The sequence below is a fragment of the Pinus tabuliformis genome, chromosome 3_2 (assembly GCF_031772625.1).
Source record: "Pinus tabuliformis cultivar Carrire ecotype Pingquan chromosome 3_2, CPIR1, whole genome shotgun sequence".
Taxonomy (NCBI): Eukaryota; Viridiplantae; Streptophyta; class Pinopsida; order Pinales; family Pinaceae; genus Pinus; species Pinus tabuliformis.
Window position 1 is genome coordinate 310406352 of NC_142302.1, and position 21400 is coordinate 310427751.

The following is a 21400-nucleotide window of genomic DNA, read 5'->3' on the forward strand; positions in this document are numbered from 1 at the left end:
GGTTTATGTCTGAACTAGGTTGTACTAGATGTGATTTTGACCACTGTGTTTATCTTAAGAAAAGAAAAGATGGAAACTATATTATATTGTATTGTATGTAGATAACATGCTTGTTGCAGGGTCTAACATACAAGAATAAATGTGCTCAAAAGAAAAACTTCCAATTCATTTGCAGGGAAGGATTTGGGTGATGCAAAGCAAATCCTTGGTATGAGAATAACTAGAGATAGGAAAAATCACAAATTAATATTATATTGGGGTTAGTACATAGAAAAACGTTCGAAAGATTTCATATACAAAATGAAAAACCAGTTAGTATACCTTTGGCTAGTCATTTAAAACTAAAGACATGTGTCTTGAGACTCAGGAACAAATAGATTATATGTCTAAAGTTCCATACACATCAGCAATTGGAAGCTTAAGTATGCAATGGTGTGCACAAGGTCTCATATTGCACATGTAGTGGGAGTTATGAGCAGGTATATGAACAATCCAGGAAAATAGCATTGGATGGTAGTGAATTAGATTCTTAGGTATTTGATAGGTATCACTAATCAAGTGTGATGTTTTGGAGGTTCAAACACTATTCTATAGGAATATGCCAATTCAGATATGGCAAGTGATGGAGATAACAAGAGGAGCACCACAGGGTATGTGTTTACTGTAGGTGGAAAAATAATAAGTTGGGTTTCTAAAATGCAAAGGATTGTTGCAATTTCAATAATGGAAGAAGAGTATGTTGTTGCAACAGATGTTAGTAAAGATATGATTTGGTTACAAAGGTTTATGGATGAAATGGGCAAGAAGCAGAAGATTAACAGGTTATATAGTGACATCTAGAGTGTCATTCACCTTCCAAAGAACTCAACATTTCATTCTAAGACTAAACATATATAATTTAGGTACCATTTCAAAGAATTAGTTTTTGAAGATGTATAGTTGAAGCTGGAAAAGGTACACAGTAGCTAGAATCCTACATATATGCTAACAAAGGTAGTAACTATAGAGAGCTTCTTTTTAGTTTCAATTGGCTCTCAAATATGATGGTAAAGAGGAGAAACAACTAGGTCCAAGTGGAAGGATTGTCCAACAAGTGAAGTAGTAGTTGGGTTTCTATAGTCAAGTCTCCAAGTGAGAGATTTTTGGGTGTGGAGCCTGCTTATCTTCCTAATTAAAAGATTTTTTCAGCCACTTTCGGATCCTAGTCCTTGACAAGTGTGGGGTGGCTTGCCCCCCCCCCGACGGGGGTTTGAGGGAAATGCCCCTGAAAGCAATTTGTTTGAGAGAAAAACCTTGTAAAATATTGTAATTTTGTAGTCAATCTAGACCATTAATTAGGTGGAATATATGACGATATAAGTAATGTTAATTTATGGTTTTTTCCCTAGAGGGAAACGCTAAGTTTATATGAGAGAATTGTATTCCGGCTATGTAGTATTCCATGAGTAAAAAAGAAAGAAAGGACTACGTGAGAGAAAAGAGGAACTTATAGTGGATGCAATGTAGGTTGCATCCCTTTAGTTTGTTGTATGATATAAAATGAAGGACTACTTGTTTCTCCATGGACGTAGCCTAGATTAGGTAAGCTACTTCTATATGTGTGTCTCTTGTTTTTATGCTTTTCTATGTTCCCAATATTTCAATTTCATTTCTCTACTATTTAATTCTAACATATATCATTTCAAGAAAAATATTTTCTTTCTCCTCAAGTAACCATACAATCAAATATAGACTTGAAGAGATGTTTGATAAATGCATATAGACACTTGCATTTAGACTGATGTATATTCTATTGGAAGACATAAATATTTCATCAACTTTACTAATGAATTTTTTAGAAAGATGATGGTTTTAAATTGTGATGTTGAAGAGAAAATATTTAGGTTTTTAGTATGTTTGTTGTAGAAGTTGAAAATAAGGTAGAAAAACTTTGAAGGCTTTGGAAGAGTGATAATATTAATGGTGAGTATCATTTCAAACAATTTGATACATTTTTAACATCACATGGATTTTTATGGTAGAAGAAAATTACATATTATCCTCATCAAGTGGAGGTGTCGAAAAATTGAACAAGCCCTTATAAAAAAGGATAGAAGAATCAAAATAGATGTTATATTGAACCAAAGATTTTAAGATGAAGTTGTTTATACAAAGAATCATATGAACAATTCATTATCTAAATCCATTTTAGTTTGCATGGCACTTGAAGACATATATAGATATGGAGAGGCAAAAAATGCTTTATTTAAGGTCTTGGAGTTTTTAGAATTGAGGCTTACATGGATGTGATCAAGAAGAAAATAAATAATTTTGGTAATGAGTCTTTCAAGTGCATCATCATGGTTGTAATGAGGTTATCAAGGGCTATAATATTTGGATTATATTTACACATCACCATATAGTTGGGATACGATCTTGTTAGATAATGAAAACCCATTTTTCACGAAGCGAGGACGAAGTGGGGACATTTTTTGGAAGCAGGACATGGAAGCATCATTTCTCAAAAATATAGGAAGTGAAGCATCTACTATATATATAGTTTTTTATATTTTTCTGCATTTATATTAAAAAACATCCAAAATAGCAAATTAGTTGTAGAAGACATGAAAACATGCATATTTTTACAAAAATCAAGATATATATGGAATCCATTGTACATCAATTATTGATTCTTACAACTTCAACCATCTAGATGCATTAACCATCTAGAATCTAGATTCCTCTTCTCTTGTCTAGCCTTTGCCTCTACTTTGATTCTCTAGGGATATTAGTCACCATTTCCCAATTTTGATCAAATGACCTAATCCAAGCCTTATATTATGGTAGAGAAAGCTTAACATGATTGATCAATGATTTTGACTTTAGTGATGGGTACACTTTTGCTAACTCCATGAAAAAGAAGTTCAACAATTAACAACTCCAACACTGGGGTACATATAGGGCTTAGTGCTTTTGATTAAATGTGAATCATATGCCCTCATGCATGATATAATCCAATGAAACACCACAATCCCATTGAGCCTAAATATTGTTAGTTCTGTTGAATTTTGAATGGGATATGAAATTCAATTTTCTCCATATGAAGTCTGATGAGGTTGGAACCACTCTCAAATATCCTGAGTCATTTCATGGTAATGTTAAAAATTTAAGTAAAAGGATGAAAATGAAAGATAGAGGATGTCACTTTTACTTTAATAATTTAACATTATCATTAGGGAGAAATTAGGAACATCTAGGGAGCATCAAGGGGCACCTTGGGAGTATTCAAAAAGTATAGTTCCTCACATAACAGTTCAAAAAGAAAAAAGAAAAAAGAAAAAAGAAAAAAAAAAAGAAAAAAGAAAAAAGCCTCGCGAAATAGTGTGAATCGTCCACCTTCTCTAGGATCTTCTCGTGATCCACGATGAATACACACCCGAACCTCCACATATCAACATTTGATTCTTTCTAGATCCATGGGTCGAGCATTCAGAAAAACGGATCGGGCCCCCATGGATCGGTTTTTCCAGGAATTGACAAAAAATGGCGGAATCGCGGATCCGATTTTTGGATCCGAGGTTCCGTCAGAGGATTGGTGGCGGATCCATATGGTACGTGGTTACACCCCCTGATCCTTTAGGGGGACGGTTCCTGCAACTATGATTAAAACTAAAATATAATTTAAGAAGATATAATATGTATATCATAGGTAATTCTAGATGTTAAAAATAAACAATGTTAAATTCTTAATATCCTTATTAGGAAGTGGAATAACCAGATATAAATGACATGATTGAGAAACCCACTACATGAGCTCCAATTATTTTCAATTCAAAGACCTTATACCATTATAGAAACAAGTTAGATGAATGCCTAAAATGATTGTTGAAGTATGGCAACAAGAATATTCCAACTTAATTTGTCCTTGAATTAAAATGTCAATTAAAATCGAATTTAGTCTTAATATATACTTGCAAACAATTAATTTATTTTAAATTAATTAGTTGGAGAAATTCAAGTTAGAAGTCTTTCTGAAGTCGAGCAAGAGTTATCCCTTAAATTAAGGAGATAAGATTGAGTTATATTTGAGTTGTAATTAGTTAACTCAATTTACTCAGTTAAGTCTAGTTAAATTAGTTCCAAATTGTTTGAGGAACTAATAGTGAGTTAACAATCAATTGATGCATTAATGGACTCAACTAGTGCTACTCCAGTTAACTGAAGATTCCCTCATTAGAAACTCATCCATGTCTATTCTGAGAAAGACCCAGTTGAGATTAATGTTCAAGTATAGTGTACTATTAGTTGCATGTGTTTTCTCATGGAGAAAACTCATGCATGTAGTGAAGGATTTATCCTTGAGGATTGCGCAGTTTTAAAGGAGGATCATCCACTTGGTAAAGGATAATAATCCACAAGGAATAGTGCAAGGAAATAGGAGCTTGGAGGGTAGAGAGGAAGGCTGGAGAGAAGCCAAGATTGCCTGTGAGCATCTATGAGGATTGTACTGAGAGCTAGCTAGTTGTGACAGCTAAGGCTTTGTATAATTCCTATGTATTTCCACCATGTGTGAGAATACAATATTGTGGGGTTTTTAGCTGAGGCTTTCCCCAAAGCATTTTCATGTGTATTGTGCCATTGATTCTTCTTCTTCTAGTTATATTGTTCAGCTCAATCTTTAAGCTTCCACAAATTGATAGTAGAAGTAGGTTATAGTATTCTGCTTTGATTTATATTGAATTATTGGGTTAACCTATCACGGATTTTCTACATGGTATTAGAGCTGTGAACAATATACTTAGAGGAGAATTTGATGTTTGAAGTTCAGGGTTGCATGTGCAAATCGAATTCATATCATACTTCAAGGTTGGCCAATGGCATTCTATGGCTTTAGACTCGAGTATGGCTTGGAAAGTAGCTCGAATTACATAGCATGGAAAGATAGAATGCAGTCAGTATTAGAAGACAATGGCTTGAAGGAATTCATTGATCAAGAAATCCCAAAGCCAGCTTCAACTAATGCACAAGAGTTGGCTAAGTGGAAGAAGTGTGTGGTAAAGGCGAGACAGATCATCCTTGAGGGAGTTTGAGACCATATTGTCTTAAGTCTCCATGGGAAGGATACTCCATTTTCAATGTGGAAGACATTGAAGGACCTCTATGAAAACAATAGCGACCAGAGGAAATTGGCACTCAAGCATAAGCTTCGAAGAATCAATATGGAGAAGGGTGATACTATTTCCACATATCTGAACATGCTCACCACCTACAGAGATGAGCTTGGAAGTGTGGGAATAACTACTTATAATGATGATATGGCGAGCCTTGTTCTCCTTGGCCTTCCAAAGAGTTGGTTTAGCTACTAGGACTCTGTGAATGGAAGGGAGAAACTGCCAGATTAGGAACAACTGTGGTCAGATCTTATGTAGGAGGAGATTAGGGGGAGCACATGAGATGGTTCTTCATCCAAGAATGATGATGAAGAAAATCTGGCCTTAGAAAGTAAGGCAAGGAAAGGGAAGGGGAAGGCTTTCCATTTCTAATCGAATTCTTCTCATGAAGGGAAGAAGGGTGACATGTCTAAAGTAGGGTGACACGTCTAAAGTAAGATGCTTTAATTGTCATAAGATGGGACATTATGCGACTAATTGCCTATCGAAGAAGTCCAAGAAGGGATCCTCAGAAGGATCGGGAGGTGAGGCATTAGCCTCTCAGTTCGAAATGTACTTTACCCTCATCACATGCATGGTGTCATCATTGATGGGTTATTTCTGGTATCTTGACAGTGGAGCCTCATTCCACATGGCCGGTGATAAAAATTTATTTAGTGCCTTGGAGTAAAATACCTCAAGATGGGCATAGAGATGGGTAACGACGGAAGGTATAGTGTTTTGGGAGTGGGAACAGTTGCTTTTCAAAGGGAGCATGGAGCTCCTCTCACCTTGATAGATGTGATGTATGTGCTTGGACTGAAGAAGAACTTGGTATTGGTCACGATGTTGGACGACAAAGGCTACAATGTTTTCTTCGAAAAGGCGTTCCTAAGACACATAGACACGGGTTAGAAGAAGAGGATAGGGATTCAGGTGAAGAATCTCTATAAACTAGAGGTAGATGATTGTGAAGCATTGATTACGAAAGCAGAATTGGTGCAAAGCCAAGACATTGGCGAGTTGTGGCATAGACAGTTGGGCCATTTGCATCATGGGGCTTTGAAGATAATGCAATAGATATCTACAGGACTTCCCAAAGGTAAACTTGAGCAAGTAGACACATGCAAAGGTTGTACTTTGGGAAAGTACAACAAGTCTTCCTTTCATGATCGTGATAGTCAAGCAGAGGCTATCTTAGAGTGAGTTCATACTGATCTGTGTGGATTGTTCTCGACGACATCCACAACGAAGAAAAGGTATTATGTGATTTTCATTGATGAAAATTCTCATAAATGCTGGATTTATTTCATGCAAAAGAAGGACCAAACCTTCACAAAGTTTTGTGAGTCCAAAGCTTTAGTTGAGAAAGAGTCAAGGAAGAAGATCAAGGCCTTGATAAGTGACAACAATGGAGAATATGTCTCTTAAGAGTTTAAGAACTTCTATGCAGCGGAAGGAATTAAATGAGAGTTGACGACACCTCTTAACCCATAACGGAATGGGGTGGCCAAGAGGAAGAAGAGAACTATTGTAGGGGTAGCACAGGCAATGCTGCATGACCAAGGCCTACCACTTCCCTTATGGGCTGAGGCATGAAACAAAATGGTCTATTTGCATAATAGAAGCCCTCATCACATACTTGGGATGAAGACATCAGAGGAAGCTTTCTCCGGTAAGAAACCAGATGTGGGCCACTTCAGGATCTTTGGCTCATCGGTATATTGCGATGTCACAAAGGATGCACGAAAGAAGCTTGAGCTGATAGCAGAGTTGGGGATATTTTTGAGATACACTGATACACCTCACAACTATCAGGTGTACTTGGCTACTAGTCGAAGGATAGTGGTTCGCAGAGATCTCAAGTTTGATGAGCAGAAGGCCATGCAAGTTTTCCTTGAGAGGGAGCTCCAACTACAGGATGTGGAGGAACTTTGGTTTCCAAGGAGGAGGAGCTTCAAACTAATGTAGAGCAGCCACATTCAGAGGTCCCAGGAGTGGAGACATCCACTCAAGTAGGGTCTTGCAGAGATGGACGGAAGAGCACAAGAGAAGCTGACAGATTGTTGGAGGATGTGAGAGAGAATGTGGGAGCACCATCTTCTCAGCATAGACAAAGAAGGTCACCTAAGAGGTACACTAGATACATGGCCCTTGCTGGGGAATGTGTTGAGATTGAGCCATCTTCCTTTGAGGAAGTAGTGCAGCAGCCGATTTGGGATGATGCTATGGTGGAGGAGTATGAATCCAGAGTTCATAATAGTGTTTGGGACATGGTTCCGAGACCAGAGAACAAGTCATTTATGAGTTCTCATTGGCTTTACAAGGTAAAGCAAGCTGCTGATGGTAGTGTGGAGAAGCATAAGGCAAGATTTGTTGCTTGTGGCTTTTCACAGGTTGAGAGGATCATGTTGCTACAACATATTTCGACAGACGAGCAAGATGCTGTCATTTTGACAAAGGCATTGTCCAAGTGTAAATTTGAGTATCATAGAGACAAGATCGTGGTGGCAGATAATCCCTTTTTTGTTGAGAGGGAGTGTTGAAATATGACAACAAGAATATTCCAATTTAATTTGTCCTTGAATTAAATTGTGAATTAAAATCAAATTTAGTCTTAATAGCTACATGGAAATAATTAATTAATTAATTTTAAATTAATTAGTTGGAGAAAATCAAGTTAGAATTCTTTTTGAAGTCATGTAAGAGTTATCCCTTAAATTAAGGAGATAAGATTGAGTTATATTTGAGTTGTAATTAGTTAACTCAATTTACTCAGTTAAGTCCAATTAAATTAGTTCCAAATTGTTTGAGGAACTAATAGTGAATTAACAGTCAGTTGATGCATTAATGCACTCAACTAGTGCTACTCTAGTTAATTGAAAATTCCTCCATCAGAAACTCATCCATGCCTATTCTGAGAAAGACTCAGTTGAGATTAATGTTCAAGGACAGTGTACTATCAGTTGCAAGTGTTTTCTCATGGAGAAAACTCATGCATGTAGTCAAGGATTTATCTTTGAGGATTGTGCAGTTTTGAAGGAGGATCATCCACTTCGTAAAGGCTAATCATCCACAAGGAACGACGTAAGGAAATAGGAGCTTGGAGAGTAGAGAGGAAGGCTGGAGAGAAGCCAAGATTGCCTATGAGCATCTGTGAGGATTGTACTAATAGATGGCTAGCTGTGAGAGCTAAGGCTTTGTATAATTCCTATGTATTTCCACCATGTATGAGAATACAATAGTGTGGTGTTTTTAGCTGAGGCTTTCCCCAAATTATTTTCATGTGTATTGTGCCATTGATTCTTCTTCTTCTGGTTATATTGTTCAGCTCAATCTTTAAGCTTTCACAAATTGATAGTAGAAGTAGGTTATAGTATTATGCTCTTATTTATATTGCATTATTGGATTAATCTATCACAGATTTTCTACAATGATGTTTCAAAATTCATAATTGATTAGGAACATCTCATAATTGGTAAGAGAGGTAGAGAGTTACTAGGAAGTCTTTTGAATAGAAAAGTGACAAATACATATAATTACGAGTCTTATAGTTCTATTTATTTTCCTCTATCTTACATGTTTTAAATTTATAAATGTGAATAGGGACCTTAGTACTGATGAATACTTTTGTGTCAAATTAGACTTGCATTTAGAAGAGTTTTTAAATTTAGGAAGATATTTTGTTGTAAATATACATCTATTTCTTTTGTAAAGTTATCCAATGCTTATGTGGTAAGAAAAACATAGTCATGTTGCAGATATTGGTTTTGATGAAACTTTCTCCATAGTGGTTCAATCAATTAAGAAGATAGATGTGTATACAACTTTTCTTCATGTAGATCTCAAGGACAAACTCTTCATGTGACAACTAGAAGGATTTTAGGTTAGTGGGAGAGATGAATTGTGCGAGTTAAGTAAATCATTACATGATATCAAGTAGTCCCTAAGGAAATGGTACTAGAGGTTTTATGAATGTGACTAAACAAGGCTTTGCATAAAGTGTTGAAAATCACTATGTTTAGCATAGATAGGGAGGTAAGCATTTCATAGTCGTCATAGATTACAAGGTTATGATATCATTAAATACTAATTCCAAGGAATTGGTCTGAATTCAAAATTACCAAGTGAGTCTGACATCAAGCTTCTTTGATCGTCAAATTATTTCATGGGTATTAAGGTAAGAAGGGATTTTTAATAGAGTGTTGTGTATTAGCTAGGGGAAGTATGTTGAAGGGATGTTCACATTGATTATGAAAAAGTTTGGTTTTAGATAATGACACAAGTCACAAGAGTAAGAAGGAATAAGAAGAGATGGAAAAAAGTGTCATATTATATTGCGAGTCAAAAGATTATGTATGCAATATTATGCCAAAATCTAGATTATGGTCATTCTAGGTGAATAGTATTAGACAATTTTCAAGAGGTGATTAATAAACATACAAGGCATGAAGGATAATGATTTTATATCAAGAACATGGAATAAAAATAATTTACATGCATGATTCTAATGAGTCAATTTATTTGAAATTCGAAAAAACTAAAATCCCCAAGTGCCTATATTTTATATTGTTTGGAGAAGCTATAAGTTTGAGCAAGAATTCTTGCCCAATCGAGTATAGAGACATGTTACATTTGTACCATATAATTTTCCAAGGAGGTGGTTTTCTTGGATTATTTTTGTAATGATATTAGCTTCAAGGAGGAGTGCATGGCCTTATAGGTTGAAAATAATATTACCATTAATTCATCAAACAATCCTAAATTGAACTAAGGAAAAATTAATACTATTATAAATCATAATTTTCCACTATACCATAGAGTGGTAAAGTTATATGAAGTGATATTGTACTCATGGTGATGGCTCAAGTCAATGTAATATGAAACTTTACTCTATAGGCAGAGTGGGAACTCCCCTTTCTTAAGATGAATTTCCAAATGGGATATTATTCGAAGTGCACTAGTTAATTTTTAGTATTGATAGACATTAATGATAAACATAATAAATTGACATGCATATTAATTTTGTAATCACCCATACTTTTGTGCATGGATGTCTTACTAAACCATCCTTTTATTTGGTGAGTAATATTGATGAAGTAATAATGAAGGCTATGAACTCCCAAACGGAAGGTAAATTTTGAAAATATAATATTTCCAAATGGAGTCATTAGGGATTTAGAAGTTAAAGAAATAATCCTATAAATTAATAGCATTCAAGTTAGTTTATCACCCAAACATCCTTCACTTGTGATAGATATAGATATAGGAGTTATGAATATCATTTTTCACATATTTATATGATCCTTAATTTTTTATATTTGATATATTATCATAATTTATTTGATATTATTATTTGATCTTATTCACATCTAGATAATACCTTGTTTTAGCTACTAAGTACAAAGGGACACTCTAAAGACTTGACTGAAAATTTGTATGGTATTGAGTTAGGTAATGAAGTAGCCAAACTCCAACCAGATGTAGTATTGTCATGGATTATGTGATATTTGATATCGTTATTTACAACCAAGTAGTAAATTTTGATTTCTTAAATGTCCATGAACCCAACTCTAATCATTGACCATTAACCCTAGCTTTAAACTTTTCGTTTTAAAAAATGTAAAGGTCATATTTTCTTAAAGGATTTAAATAGTAAATTAAGTCTCCTATCTTATAAGGACAATTTTGAAGACATCTATCATAATTTTATGACAATTATTTTTACTTCCATTAACGAATTATTTACCAAGGTGTTTCATAAGAAGAAAAGTAGAACAACCAACCCTTAATATGATAATGAGTGTAAAATTTCTATGAAACCCATTATAGATGCTTCTAATGAGTCCTTAAAACTTAATATGATAAATATATACATAGTCATAATTAAAGGGAAGAAAAATGTGCTATATATAAGAAGCAAGGGCATATTTTTCACCTCTCTAAATTATATCCTAAGAAGTCCCAGAGGAAAATAATAAGTTTTAAATCTATACTACATAATATTATTCCCTTCAGGGATTGGAACTCCTATCTTAACAATATCTATGAATCCTCTAATGCCATGGACCCCATCCCAATATATATAATTTTTCCAACTGTGGTTCACAGTCACTAAGTGATCACTACATCCATGGGTAATAATTTAGGCAAATCCACCCAAAGAGATTTACCCATCGACTTATCTGGTCAGGCCTAACCCCAAGGGCATCGAGGAGATTTGATCTCGTGACCTCCCAATTGGCAAGGTACTTAGCAACGAGAACTTGACCAACTGAGCTATCCCTTGGGGCTTCCCATCCCAAATGTTACCATAGAGGATGAAGTTTTATCTATGGAAGGAAAAGTATTTTGGATTAAGAAATGACCAAATGTGAAACTTAAGGACATTGAAGGATATAAATATGGAATTTTAAAAATTAGAGGGCCTATCCTAATCCCAATATAAACAATCTCTTCAATTTAGTGATCAAGTAGGACTTCCCTAAACCCTAGATGCAAAGACTCATTGTACCAATTTTTAAGATTAGAGATAGAAATCATCTCTATAGCTATAGGTCCATTATGGTTACCCCCATTTTAGCGAAAGGTTGTTATTCAAGAAGGAAAACTAAAATATGGCTTGAAATCCATTAAAATGGAGATAAAGGCGAAGTTAGATTTAGAAGATATCATTCAACTATAGACCACCTTGTTACACTTAAGATAATTGTGGAGGAGTGCTACAACAAAAAACAAATCTCCAATATTGTTATGTTAACTTTCAAAAGGCATTTGACATATTTCTTAGGAAATATATTTGGAATATGTTGGAAGAGTTAAGAGTTTATTTTGAATTCAGGGATGTTCTAAAAAGGTTGTATGAGAACATTATTAATAAGTTTAGGAACAATAACATCAATTTGAAGAAATTACCTATAATATTTTATTTAAGAAAATATTTCCTTCATCCCCAACACTTTTTGGCATGTACATGAACATGTAAGAAAATGGCCTAAAAGAAGTAGGTTGTGTTAGCCCCATTCTCCCTAGTATAGTCATCATTCTAATTCTTTGTGTTGATGATATTATTATTTACATTAGCAAGAAAGGATGTCAACATCGAGAAAATGAAATGATGACAATTAAAACCAAAAATATCACCTACAATACTGTCATATATGACAACAACACTTTGGAGGAAGTGCCTTCCTGCAAATATATTGGAATCAATATTCATCATTAGCTCAACTGCAAAGTAGCATTGAGAAAATGATACGTAGAAGGTGGACAATTTATCATTGGATTGAAAACAATTATAATGCAAAAAAACCTTTAGATATGTGATAAGAAAAATGTACCCTTGAGACTCTTGTTATTCCTATTATTTTATATGGATGTGAATTTTGGGGATGCAATTTCTTTAGAGAATCATCAAGAAAGATAGATTAGATCCAAAAGGACTTCTTAGTTTACAATCTCAAAGTTAAAGGTAGTACACCCTATCTTATCATCCTCATATAATTTTTCCTTTCATCCATTGAGAGCACAACTATGATTACTTATTTGATGTAGAGGAACAAGTTAAATAAAATGAAAGATAAGAGATTGGCAAAAAATTGTTTCAAACTCTAGCCAAAACTACATTTTCCTAAGTGATGATGGCATAAATATGCTCATTGTTGACTAAACCATTGGGAATTAAATGAAGAAATAATTAGTCAAGATAAATGTAATATTAGAAATATTGCTAGTTCTAAAATTAACAAGAAATTGTGTTGGAATAAAGAGTCATAGGGTAAACCATTTGGAAACAAAGGAAGAAATAATTCCTCAAAATAAGGATAATATTAGAAATATTATTACTTCTAAATTTAAGAAAACAATTTGTGTGATAAAGAGTTACAGGGTTAAAGGAAATTAAGTTATTATAATAAGGTCATTAACCCTAGTCTTGAAGATCAAAATGATCCCTCCAACTAGTGTAAAACATGAAATTAACATTGCTTAAATAAGAACACATTCTAGTGAGTTCCATAGTGAGTTCGGTTAGAAGAGGGGTTGATTTAGAATGTGTAATGTATACCTAGATTCGATCTCTTTTTCAGTAGGAATCTTACAACTAACCTTCTTAACCTTCTAACTCAAGGAAATTGTGATATTAGAATGCTTCTTTTAGTCCTTTTAGAACAGATAAATAAATTATAAAGAAACTAAGTATTCCCTTTCCTCCTTCAAGTCAAATAAATCAAATTTGATTTCAGTAAAAATTAATCATCCTCATCATATTAATATTTGTTATACATAACAGATAATTTATTTTATATTTAATTTATGTGATTAAATGAAATTTATATAAAATATATGTCCACAGGGGCTTGGATAGATGGTGACCAGGTATGTTGTTAAGACACTCCTAGATTTTAAGTCACTGCTTCAATTCCCTACCATATTCAAGTGTTATTCTTGGATGTGACCGTGATGTAGCCTCACTAATGCTAAAATTACAAAAAGAAACAAACAAACAAAATCTTTATATAAAATATATATATTAAAAAATCTATCCATAAATATTATTTTTTATATATACTTTTACACGATTAAGCTAGCCAACATATCCCATACATGACATGTACCTATATTAATACTCATACAACTATATCATATGGATTGGATATATCTACATAAAATATTATATTATTAATAAATGATGTAAAATATAGATTGTTAATTGGTTAATTATAGAGTATACGTAGGGGTGGCAGGAGGGCTGAGGTGTACTCTATGGCATTGGGGAGGAAAAAGTGTTCAAGTACTCATGGTGTCTTGGTCATATGAAAAATAGAAAAATAGATATACATGATCTCTAGCAAAGACTTTTGTTAGCAAAAGAACATTAGATAGACAAAATTCTTCTTATAGGAGATTCTCTACTAATCCTGCATCGTTTGGTCAAAAGCGCCCTACCAAAGGAGAAATCTATGGAAAAGATAATAAAAAGTGTCAGGAAAATTATGGAAGGTATCCCATTCAAAGAAAATTTACATGTCCTAAGAAAATTCAACATACAAGTAGACAAGTATGATAACGAGGGGTGTAAATTGAAGATAATCTCCTAATGCTGGATGAATTCTATTATAAAAATTCCCTACTAGTGTTATGTGTTGTAAATTTTGTGTTTTGTTGGGGCAGTTTTGTAAGGTATTGACCTAAAAAACCACTATTTTTGTTGCTTAGAGATATTCTCCTCGAGAAAATCATGTATACCTATTGGAAAGGAGAAAAAAATTAGGATATTTTGATGAATTAGATCTCTAATAGATGATGTATTTGCTACAAACCAGGTGCAAAATTATATAATAAAAATACTCTTTCAAGTTAATTTTTTTTATAGAGTATATGCATATAAATATGGGTGGTGAATAGTTATATGTAATTTCTTTATTGAATATGCATCACTTTTAAATAAAGTTTTTATACTAATTATATTGGTTATATATATAAATATTTTTATGATTAAGTGAACCACTCCTGTGGCCATTTTATAGTTATATTTATTTATATATAATTATTTGAATAAATATATAAATACTTACATTGATTTCAAAAATGTATGTCGCTAGTGATTGGGTTTTTCAGCTCTTCTATGTAAATTCCACTGTTACTTCTGCATAGATATCTATGCTTGGCTCCACGAGAGGGGACCCTAGCCCCTCCTTTAGCCAGATTGCTTTTAGAGTTCATAATGAGTCTGGATCTACTGGTATTCTCCATCAATCTCCTCATTTTCGACATCATTTTAATAGAGTAATTGAAAAAAGTGGGGTTTCTGAGTTTGCAACAAATGCTCCATTTGGTGCATCATGGCAAGCTAGAGATCTAGGTGTTTCCTCCCAAAAGTAGTGCAAGATCCAAATCAGGAGGTTAAATATATTAAGATAAGAGAATATACCCAATATATGTAGGATCATGCTTTAATATGCAAAATTATTGGATAATGGCTCTCTAAAAAGGATTTGAATGGGTGAATTTAAAATAAATGGAAACCTTATTGCCAAATCAAATTGGAGTTAAGGGCCAACGGTTTTTTATAGTCATTTTCTCCATCTTAGAAGAGTCACATAAAAAGGGTTTTTAAAGGAGGGCCACATTTTTTCAACAATGCAGGGCTCTTCATGTGATTTTGGAAGGAGTAGTATAATCGAGAGAATGATGATTTCCATGTAGCCTCGATGTGGGCCCATATATTTTCTCTCCCAAAAGAATATTAGGAGGAAACCATTGAAGGAATCAGTCATGTCATCAGAAACATTTTCAAAGTATTAGAGGCCACCAAGAGAGGTAGATACAATTCATATGCATGAATTTGTGCTTATATGAATATCTCCTAACCTCTTCTAGCCTCCATAGATATTTACTATTAGGATAATGTTTGGAAGCAATCTCTAGATTATGAACAAGTCTCATTTAGATGCATATGTCATTAATACAATCATCTTATTAGGGATTTCCTGATGAATACCAAGGAAACAATCGAAGAAAAATATTCTCAAAACGAGCCAGTGGATTTGGGAAAAATTCCCCAAAGAAGTAGAAATTTGAGTGCCCAAAGTACCTCAGATCCCAACTAGATCATTATATCTAAAAATAGGTTTGAGTCTCTCTCCTCTCCAAAGGACTCTCCAGAGAAATTCAACATTTAATTAAGTATGAAATCAACAGAAGGTAAATCCTACAATCCTACAGAGGTCTTGTAAAAGTCTCTTGAAGAGAATCAACAAAATCCATTACCACAGGGGATGTTCAGCTCCGATTTGGAAGAAACTAAAGAAGAATCCCGACTAGAAGAAATGGATTTGGATGAACCGCAACTGATTTCCCTTGGGGAAGCACGACATGCAAAATATGTGACAGGCATGCTAACTCACAAGGCCAAGATTCTATATAAGGTATGTCTTCGAAGCAATCAATTGTACTTGAGTTGCTCATAGCCTAGTCTTGGGGTTTAGACCATGGATTTTCAAATGCTCTCTAACCAAGAAAAAGAAGCCTAAAACATGGTCATAAGAGCAATAAGACATGGATATAAGAAGACACCGCACAATTAGTCAAGTCTTGAAAGGTCATGCAAATTTCAGAGACATTTTCCCTCTTAAAATCTTGAATCCTCAAAAAAATATTCTATGTTAATATGATTATCATAGTAGTTTTTATATTGATAAATAACTTGTTATTTTCAAATATCTTATGGATTTTAACTTTTTTTTAGAAATTCAAACTATATATAATTTTTTCTAATTATTAAATGAACCTTTTTTACCCATTATATATAGAAATTATTAAATATAATATTAAATAATAATAAATTCTATAGATAATTAATTTACATATATATTTTTTAAATCAACATTTTTAAAAATCTAAAATTACTGAGCATTTTTCCATTACAGATTTAGGGCTTTTTAACTCCTTAAAAATCCAAACCAAGATAAATTATAATAAATTATTTAAAAACCTATATATATATATATATATATATATATATATATATATATATATTATTTAAAAACCTATAATATATATATAATATCAATGCTCAATCTCGTTATATTAATTTTACCATACATGTTATTCTCTTTAAAATAAATATATATGAAAAAAATTATTTTGATGAAGTAACTCCTAAAGCCTCGTCTTTATATTAATGTTTGCTTATAAGCTTTATTTTGCAAACCTAAATACATATCTTGGCCATTGTTATAGTTGATAACTAAGACTTCAGACTTGTGTGCAAGTAGGAAGACAATTGTCCATATTCTAACCTGTAGAACCATTTTTGAAGAAGACAGACATCGATTTAATCCAAAATTAGTAATTAATTTGTTAAATTTTGAAAGGTTTTTTGATACAAGGCTTTTGTACATCAAGACACTCCATAATTTTGGGATGTGACGAACCTAAATAGCGCTGTTCAAAAGTTTATTAGGACTTTATACTTTTTATTTTGAAGGTGTTTCACAGCTTTGGATTTCCACTTTTTATCGGGTCTTATAAGGAATTTTGGATTACATATACAAAATATCCTAACAACTATAAATATTGGAATTTCAAATTTATTAATGATGATAATATTAACTAATAATGATAATTTTAATATTTTATTTGAATTAAATATTTTACATTTTATAGATATTTTACATTAAAAAAAGGGTAAGTGACTATTATTCGGACACACAAACGGGTGGGATGTTTGGGCAGAACATCCATTTGCAGATGAAAGTGGTTTTAAAAGCGGTTTTTTTTAAAGAGAGAATCATTTTTAAAGAGACGAAATTTGGGTCGAATCCACATTAGTATGTATTCAAAAGTGATAAAGGGAAAAAAAAAGTAATAAAAGCAAATTTTTTTTCTGTTCTAATATTGTAAAGGGTATTGACTAATATTGTAAAGGGTATATGAATAGTATTATGTAATAAGGATTTGATTGAAAGAGAGTAAATTAAATAGAGATTGGAATTTTCTTATCACAAAGAGTGAGTTTTGTCGATCACAACAACGAGTAAGGTTTCTTTTATTTCATGTATTTTTTTTAGGTTTATATATATATATATATAAAATATGGTAAATTAATGAAGGTCAGGAATATAGTAGTTAATAATAATATTGTAATAGAATTTCAAATTTAGTAAATTATATTAAAAAATAATAATGATACTTTCCATATTTTAAGATTACTTAAATTAAATATTTTTCAATTATTTATATTTAATTTATAGGAATATGGATTATTTTACTATTGTTTGATTTATATGTTATAATAATCTATTATTCATTCAATTAAAAAAAGGAAAAAAGAGGAAGAGAGTTATATTGTCAAAAGAAGAAATGAATGTTATGTAGAAACAACTATTTAGGATGAGAGAGATTTTTTTTTTCAAGAAGACAAGCACAAAAGAAGAATTTATTAGTCATTATATTGTATCGATTGAAACATATATATGTATGTATGTATGTATGAAAAAGAAAGAGGTTATGTTTTATTTTCTCAAAGCTTATTTGTTATATTTTATTGAAAATATCAATAATAATATGCAATGATGATTGAATTGAAATATAGTGAATTGAAGTGAGATACAAAAGCGATTTTTCCATCACAACCATTGTACCATTGATTTTTATATATTTCTTATAAGTTTATATGATTTTGGCAATACAATGATGTGGAATTATAATGTTATAGAGATAAATCAATTATGTTTTTATGTATGTGAAGCAAATTAATACATATCACAAAGTATTAATCAATAACAAACAAAGAAAATAAATGAAAGTTAATATGTCTTATATTTATCACTTAAGAGCCCTAAATTATAGAGAGTTAAATCCACAAGAAGATGGTTTCTATATGATTGATTGATTTTTTTAAGTACATAATATTATTGGTAAATGTATATAGAATAAATGATATAAAATTAGAAAGTGTACGTAGATGAGTTTTTTTTTTTTTCCATTTGATTATGGTCAACAATTCTATATAATAATTGAAATGAATATTTAGAACAATTCTATGTAATAATTGAAATGAATATTTACATACATTTAGAGAGATTTAATAGAGAAGGGTAATTTGAATTTTTGGTTATGCAATGTCAACTTTTTTACTCAAGACTTATTATAAACACAAATCAAAATTGAATGAATATTTTTTTCTTCTTAGATTTATAAATACACATAAACTTAAGAAGCCAACAATACATTTCCAAAAAAAAGAAAGACACTCTTCAAAGGAGTTTGGACCATGGCCACTCCAACTTAAAAAATAAAACATATCATTTCTAAAAACAAATGTAAAGCTAAATCCAAACATTTACATGCAATTACTCCTCTTCATCTAAGGTGCTAAGTGTTCAATGGTCCTCATCAGCATAATGTTTTACTCTCTCTTTTCATCTTTTGGAGCCAATTGTGAATCATGGAAGGTTTGGTTTAGGGAGTAATATTTATTTTTTAGTTGGTGTAATTTTTTTTAGAATAGGGTTTCTTCTCTTTAATACTAAATTGAAGTGGAGATCTATTGATTTCTTACCGTGCTATTGAAATATTAAGGTTATGAATACCTTATATTCCTATTTCTTGACAATCTTTAGTCTAATATGAGATGAAAATTTTCCTTAGAAATCATTTTGTTATCTCTTGCAACGCTATCATGCTTAACCTTGTCCTCTAGATTGTCCACTAAGTGCACAATTCTAGCCTTATTCCTATGCTCAAAAAACCTTGTGTGATGCATTAATTCTAAGTGATTTCCCCTCAATTAAGGCTTTTCATGTTTTAGCTTCTTAGAGAGCTTGTGAGCATCAACCAAGGAATATTTTGAGGATGGATACTTATGTGAAAGTGTGGAATCTTGGAAAATATTACTAATTCTTAAAAAGCCAACTAGAAAAATTTGGTTATAGTTTTCATAAAAATAATTAAATTTATATGTAAATATTATTTGCTTTCTCGCAAATTTGGTGACTTTTTAAAGTAATATAATTTTATCTTATAAAATTTGGGTGAATTGTTTTGGAAAAAAATAAAGTTAGTAAATCATTTTTGGAATAAAAAAGAAAATTAGCCGAATGAAAAAATTTACCTTATAATTTTTTTTGTGAGTTTTACCATTAACTTTGGGTTTGAGCAAAGTTAAGTTCACCTTGCTTACTTCCACCGAAAATTAATGCTCCTTCCCTTCTATTTCCCTTAATTATTACTTAACGTATCTAGCCTTAAAAATGAGAATAGGTGATTATGATGATGATGATAGTGGTTGCCGTCCACTAAGACCAAATTGGTCTATTGGACCTATAATTTTCTTAGTTTTTAATTGTCTGGCTCCTCGTCTTTCTTGGCGAGATTGGTGTTCTAGCTTTGTTTTCTTTTCTCTACGGTCTTCCAACTTCCTTTATCTTGTTTCTTAGTTATTAATTGTCTGGCTCCTCATCTTTCTTGGCGAGATTGGTGTTGTAGCTTTCTTTTTTTTTCTCTATGGTCTTCCAACTTCCTTTATCTTGCATCTCCTTCACCTCTTTTAGTTCTTGGGACATTGGTGTCTTAGCTCTGTGATCTATTGTGTTCATCCTTTTGAAGATAGTCAGAGAAAATGTTTCCTCTATGAGATTTGCTTTGCTGTTAAATGAAGACTTATTTTGTATAGTATTCGAATCCTCATAAGTGTTGATGCTTGAGGGGTTGTAGAGTGCACTTTTTTGTTGTTGGGCGAGGCTTTCTCCATGCTTGTCTTGAGAGTTGTTTCTGTCTTGCCCGATTTCTTGTGATTCAGAGTTTTCTTTAGAGTATTCTTCTTTGATGACAGTGTAGTGTTCTTTTTGTGCTCCTTCCCACCATGTAGATCTGTGGTGGTTTTTTGTAGCAGGATTTTTCTAGGAGGCTTTTGGGTAAGTTTTGGCTAGATGGCCTATCTCAAAGCAGGATCAACATCAGAAGAGGACACTTTCATAATCGAGTTTACTTGTTAGGTTTATTTTCGTTGGGAATTTGGCGCTGAAGTCCATTTCCACACAAATGCGTGCATAGGTGGTTCTGGCATATTCCTCTGTTTCTGGGCACCTGCATTAAAATTTCCCATTACTTGATACTCCATTATTTCTCGTGCATTGACTCTCTTAGTTGCTGTTAGGTTCCTTTCTATTGGGTTTTGTTTCATATTGCATATATAAGAGGTAGTTGGGGGAGAAATCACATGGCTTTTTAGATAATTCCTAGGAGGATAAGAGTGATTGTAAACACCTTTATGAGTGTCATGTTTGCACAAGTCGTAATATTTTTTCCTACTAATGGCATTATGGAAAATTGAGGGCCTATATTGATGATGTGTCATAGCCCTATCTACACACTCACTTCTCATCTTCCATGTTCTTAATATCCAAAACATTGTTTCACCAAAATTTTGTGATAAGTGTCATGTCTAGATAGAAGAATGTTGACCAACCTCTTCTCCAAAATCTTAATGAAGGCCATCCTCCATGAATGAGAATGTCATCCTTCATGATAATGAGTGTCCAACATATGCTCATGAATGATGACAAGTGTTATTATCTTCGTCTACAATCTTATTTACCATGTCTCATTTAGTTATTGATTGAATATAATTAGAATAGTAATTTAGAATGTTTAAAAACATAAGATAAATGTTAGAAAAATAAATAATATTGGTAGATAATATGATAAGGCTAATAAATAGTATTCTAAAAATTATATATATTATATTACATGAGAATTTAAGGGGT

At 32.4% G+C, this 21400-nt stretch overlaps 1 protein-coding gene across 1 annotated transcript in view; it reads right to left on the reverse strand.

The window, feature by feature from the left end:
• The window catches only part of STK (K-box region and MADS-box transcription factor family protein), a 137796-nt gene that overhangs the window by 109919 nt on the left and 6477 nt on the right, over nucleotides 1–21400 (reverse strand). The window lies entirely within an intron of this gene.